The sequence below is a fragment of the Myotis myotis genome, unplaced genomic scaffold (assembly GCF_014108235.1).
Source record: "Myotis myotis isolate mMyoMyo1 unplaced genomic scaffold, mMyoMyo1.p scaffold_m19_p_2, whole genome shotgun sequence".
Taxonomy (NCBI): domain Eukaryota; kingdom Metazoa; phylum Chordata; class Mammalia; order Chiroptera; family Vespertilionidae; genus Myotis; species Myotis myotis.
In genome coordinates this window covers 134,545,820-134,551,830 of record NW_023416324.1, presented here as the reverse complement: position 1 = coordinate 134,551,830, position 6,011 = coordinate 134,545,820, and the positions used below count along the sequence as shown (strand labels likewise).

General features: G+C 46.5%; 1 non-coding gene across 1 annotated transcript; it reads right to left on the bottom strand.

Moving 5' to 3' along the window:
* Window positions 1–4,025: 4,025 nt before the first annotated feature.
* LOC118677866 lies at window positions 4,026–4,128 on the bottom strand. Its single transcript, XR_004974589.1, has one exon. It is a non-coding gene; the product is annotated as a U6 spliceosomal RNA (small nuclear RNA).
* Window positions 4,129–6,011: the final 1,883 nt, after the last annotated feature.

The following is a 6,011-nucleotide window of genomic DNA, read 5'->3' as shown; positions in this document are numbered from 1 at the left end:
ACCAGGGGCTGCGGGGCAGGCACCTAGGGATTGGGCCTGCCCTCTGCCACCCGGGAGCGGGCCTAAGCCAGCAGGTCGTTATCTCCCGAGGGGTCCCAGACTGTGAGAGGGCACAAGTGGGGCTGAGGGACACCCCCCCCCTTGCAGTGCACAGATTTTTGTGCACCGGGCCTCTAGTATCTATCTATCTATCTATCTATCTATCTATCTATCTATCTATCTATCTACCTATCTATCTATCTATCTATTACTTCAAATATATTATAGTCGAATGGCTTGAGAAGAAAATGTCCTTGTAGTAGAAAAAACAATACTGCCTATTTCTTCCTCATGTGTATGATTTCTGAAGTGATACTTGCTACCCTGTGTAGATCATTTTTATTTTACTTTTTTTTTTAACCCTCACCCAAGGATATTTTTTCATTGATTTTTAGAGAGTGTAAGAGAGAGGGAAAGACAGAGAGAAATATCGATGTGAGAGAAACACATGGATTGGTTGCCTCCTGCATGCACCCTGACCAGGGCCTGGGCCAGGGAGGAGCCTGCAATCGAGGTATATGCCCTTGACTGGAATTGAACCCAGGACCTTTAGGTCTGCAGGCCAAGGCTCTATCCACTGAGCCAAACTGGCTAGGGCTATTTTACTTTCATATATCTACCAGTGGCCCGGTGCATGTATTTGTGCACATTGAAAGGAAATTAATTAGAAGAAATATTTTAATATTGCTATTTGCTCTTTCTCTATAATAGAAGTGTCAACCAAATTCACGATTGACAATGACAGATCAAAACACATGCGTGCAATTGGTGCCAGCAAGAGCTTTACATGTATGGTGCATGTACGTGTCAATGTAGCCTTTTATAGATATAGAATAAACTTGCTTAATTAGACCTGCTTTCTGATTTAGCTAAATTTTTTCCAGCTCAGTGAAGCACCCCAACTTCTCTTTCAGGTAATTGTCAGCAACACAGCAGTAAATATCAACAGAAAGCAGATTATTATTGTAGATCACGCATGGAGAACAAAGGATAAAGTATTTAACTGCTGCAGTGTTTGACTATATTCTGTGCAGTGAGAAAACCTGGTCATTTTCAAGGTCCACCATTTCTTACTTCTTTTAAGTTGGTTCAAGTTTTTAAACTTTCTAAATCTCCACTTTCCGACTAATGAAAAGAAAATAGGATTCCATTGAGTCTCCTATCTACCTACTCGAGGACTTCTATGAGGATCAAATGAGATGAGGCATGGGAAAATGCTCCACAGACATTTGGTTATAGTGTGAAATGTTTGCACCTGGCTATAACGCAAGTCATGTTCCTGGGCTGAAGAAACTGCAAGGAGGCTAGTCCTCACTAGGGAGAGGAAGCTGGGCATTGCTACGTGGCGTCATTACCCAGAGCCCACAGCGACCATTTCTGGGCTGGGCTGGGCTGTGGGCCGCATTTTGAACTATGGGTTCTTGGCAGCCAGACAGCTGAAGTGAATAGGAGGCTTGCTTGCTCCAGTGACGGAGGAAGCCAAGGTTCCCCACCTGCCGCTGCTGGCCTCTGAGCTGCAACTCTAAGAAACATTGTTGCAAATATAGAAGCTAAACATTCCCCAGAAACCTGCTTTCAGCCAGCCAGGCTTCAGCCAGCAGGATCGCAACAGTGTTACAATTATAGAACCCAAACAAACCCAGATCCCTGTTTTCAGCAGCTGAGGTCTCAGAGCTGGAGCTGAGCCTCAGAGCTAAAGCCAGCTCTCAGCTCCAGTGACAGCCATAGAAGGTAAATAAATCCCAGAATAAAAAAAAAAAGAAAGAAAGAAAAAGAGGGGAGGTTGGGAGCCTCAGTTGCCCGCCAGCCTGAAAACAGCCATCATCCCCTCACCCAGTCTGGCCAGGCACCCCAGTGGGGACCCCCACCCTGAAGCAATAAGATGGCAGCTAATTTGCATACTGAAGGCAGGCAGCAGTGGACAAGGCTGTCCGCGGTCTGGGACCCGGATCTGTGACCCTGCCGGGTGGGGGGCAGTGCTTGAGGCTGTCCGAGGTCTGGGACCCGGATCTATGATCCTGCCGGGCGGGGGGCAGTGCTTGAAGCTGTCCGTGGTCTGGGGCCCAGATCCATGTCCTGGCAGGCAAGGGGCAGCACTTGAGGCTGTCCGAGGTCTGGGACCTGGATCTGTGATCCTGCCAGGCAGGGGGCAGTCTTGAGGCTGTCCGTGGTCCCAGAACCCGGATCCATGACCCTGCCAGGTGGGGGGCAGTGCTTGAGGTTGTTCACAGGACCAAGACACGGATCTGTGAGCCTGCCAGGCGGGGGGCAGTGCTTGAGACTGTCCGCGGTCCCGGGACCCGGATCTGTGACCCTTCCCGGCGGGGCGGCAGCTTGCATGGGGCGGATTGGCCAGGGTTGGGCAGGGCAGGACGCCTGGCTTCCGCCCAGCCCCAGTCACTCTGGGCACGTGAGCAGCGCAGAGAGCCTCTGGGCAGGGGAGGTAGGCCTGCGGAGGGTGGCCTGTACTCACCACGTGGCTGTGGTGACAGCTGTGAGCGCGCCAAGGGGAGCCTGCAGGCTGAGCTGAAGTAGCGCCTGCAGGCCATCAGTGCCCAGGAGTGGCTGCGCAAGATCCGCCTCCTGGCCCAGAAGGTGCAGGATAGCAGGGACAGCCACCATGGTGGGCCAGACTGACGTCCTCCTGGCCGCACCACAGGGGTTTGCGGATCTGCAAAGCCAGAGGCCTCCCGTGTGCACATCCACCCCTGGCATGCGAACATTCCCCAGCACACTGTCACCCTTCCGCGCCTGCAACAGTTGCAAACCAAAGCCTGCACAAGTTCCCCCCACCTCTCCACCGCACTTCCATCAACCCGGCATGCCTAACACCCCCACAGGATGTGCACACATCCCCTCTGATGTGCTCACGTCCTTTGGAGAGAGTCTGGGTGTTCTGGATGCTGAGGGTGGGCGCCTGTGAGATGACAGTGAGAGGGCGGAGTGGTGATGCACTGTTTCCACGGAGGTCAGTGCAGCTACGAGATCACCTCTGGGGGGTTAATGCAGGTGCTGAGGCAGGAGCAGGTGCAGACAGACACACCTGGTGGGCATGGGCGGCCCTCGCTGAGGTGCCTTCTGTCAGCATTCAAGATCAAGAACCCAAAGGCGGAGAGGAATTTTGTCCTCTCAGTGAAACAGTGGGATAGTCAGGGCAACTGTAGAGAAGGAATGTGCACTTTGAGCGAAGGCTGCCCTGACTGAGCCTCGCTTGCTTGGGGCCTAGCGCACTCCTGCAGGGCAGCGGGTGACAAGATGTGCTTTTCCAAATTAATGAGAGAAAACGTTGATTCCCTTGCTGCCCGTGAAGGTGGAAAGTGAAGTGGAGAGACATATGGGGAGTGAGCGAGGTTCCCTGTCTTGGGGTTCCAAATCTGCTATTGGTTTCTTTCACCACTGACTAGAGATATACAGGGTGCCCCCCCCAAAATGTATACACACTTTCAATACCTACTAATTCCAATGGTTTTAAGCATAAGAAAGAAACAACAATGGAGCTGTTATCTGTTAAAAGTGTGGGCACAAACAGGTAATTGGACATTTCCTGAGAGGTCTCAGATTGGAGAGGATGAAGGCCAGACTGAGGGGCCCCTTTCCTCCCCTACCCCAGTGCATGAATTTCGTGCACCGGGCTACTAGTGTATATATATATATGTATATGTATATCTTATGGTAATAGCAAGTCATTATTTTAGATAATATCACCCTGACCAGTTTGGCTCAGTGGATAGAGCATCGGCCTGTGGACTGAAGGGTCCCAGGTTGGATTCCGGTCAAGGGCATGTACTTTGGTTGTGGGCACATCTCCAGTGGGGAGTGTGCAGGAGGCAGCTGATCGATGTTGCTCTCTCATCGATGTTTCTAACTCTCTATCCCTCTCCCTTCCTCTTTGTAAAAAATCAATACAATGTATTTTAAAAAAAGATAATATCAAAGCATTACCAATATAAAGTATATTCATTCAAAATACTGTTTCTTTGTACTTTTAAAATACAGAACGCTTCATCAATTTGCATGTCATCCTTGTTCAGGGGCCATGCTCATCTCTGTATACTTCCGATTTCAGTACATGTGCTGCAAAGTGAGCACAAAAATACTGTTTATTTTTCTCACTAGTTTTATATAAAAATCACTGGATAAATGCTTCTCTTCTAGAGAAATTGATCAACATGAATATAAGCACAACTTCTTAGAAGCCCCTGACATATTTTATAACTGCTTTGGTAATAATAAAATTCTCAAAAAAATCCTAAAACACTTGATTTAGAGCATACTGGTCTAGTGTTTATTCAAATGTCACTAATGTATTTCTTTGCCTGTAGTGATGTACAAATTGTATCTTTTTTAAATGAATAATAGCTTTTTCAATACAAAAAAATGGCCTTCTTCATTCCTGCCAGTTGTTTGGATTAAGCTGGGTTTATGGAGCAAAGCAAAGAGTGAACTAGCATATTTGGTCCAGATGCTTAGTTCAAGCTTCTAAAGTATCTTCCTTTAAATTATTTTAAAAACATTTTATATTTGTTAGGACATTCATTTCTTGTTTACTTTAAAGATTTTTTCTATTTTTTAAACAGTTGATATACAATATATTTTCACATGTTTTTATTGATTTTAGAGAGAGAGAGGAAAGGAAAGGGATAGAGAGACAAAAACATCAATGAGAGAGAAATATCGATTGTCTGCCTCCTGCACACCTCCTACTGGGGATCGAATCTTCAACCTGGGCATGTGCCCCAACCAGGAATTGAACCGGGGACCTCTTGGTTCCTGGGTCAACACTCAAGCACTGAGCCACACTGGCTGGGCTGATATACAATATTATATTAATTTCAGGCGCACAACCCAGTGATTAGACATTATATAACTTAGTAAAGTTCTATGACTTAGTAAAGTGATCACCCCGACAAATCTAATACCCATCTGACATGGTTATTACAATATTATTGACTATATTTCCTATTTTGTACTTTACATCCCGATGACTATTCTGTAACTGTACTGGTACTTAGATAGGCATGAGGAGAGTAGGAGGATATGCCAGGGGCAAAGGGGAGAGCCCTGGGTGCCTAGGTACAGGCCAAACTACAAGCCCTTACAGGACCACTCCCTTAAACATTAAACATCTAAGCCTTAGCTATGTTTCAGCTCCATGTCCAGAGAAGCAGCAAAATCAGATGGAACAATGCCATGGCTAACATCAGGACCAGCTGCATTGACTAATGACCCTCTGTCCTGGTGCCAACCAATTAGTGGAGACCAAGACCCTTAGGGGTCACATCTGGAAAGCAGATGAATATTCTATTTAGACTCCCCCCCACCCGAGATTTCCATATAAAAGCCTAATTGATAGGGAACCTAGCATTCATTCTCTCTCTCTCTCTCTCTCTCTCTCTCTCTCTCTCTCTCTCTCTCCTCCCTCTCTCCATTTTCTGGAGCACACCTGTGCCTTTCCTCCCACTTTTGTGTCTCTCTCCCTCCTAAGCTCCAAGGGCCCTTCTTTCGCCTCTGTAACTTGTTTCCTGAGCCCATTTCTTCTATAGCTCAATTCTTTTACCTCTGTGACTTTCTAAATAAAATTTCTTTTATAGTTTGAGTCTTGCCTCTGAATTCTTTCTTAGCCAGAACTCAAGTACAGAGGCTGCTAAACCAAGGTCTAACACCTGGAGCCAGCTGCCAACGTAACTACTAATTTGTACTACTTAATTCCTGCACTTTTTTCACCCATTCCCCCAGCCCTCCTCCCATTTGGAAAACCATGAAAATATTCTCTGTTTCTATGAGCCTGTTTCTGTTCTGATTGCTTTTTTTTTAGATTTCACAATCTTTTCAAAAGGTGTGAAATTACATATGAATCTAAGAACAATTTTGTTTGTTAGAAATATTAATTTTGTTTTATAGGTGAGGAAATTGGAATTCAAAGATGGTAATTGATAAAACTCATCTAGCTATTATGAGGTGCAGAGTTGAAT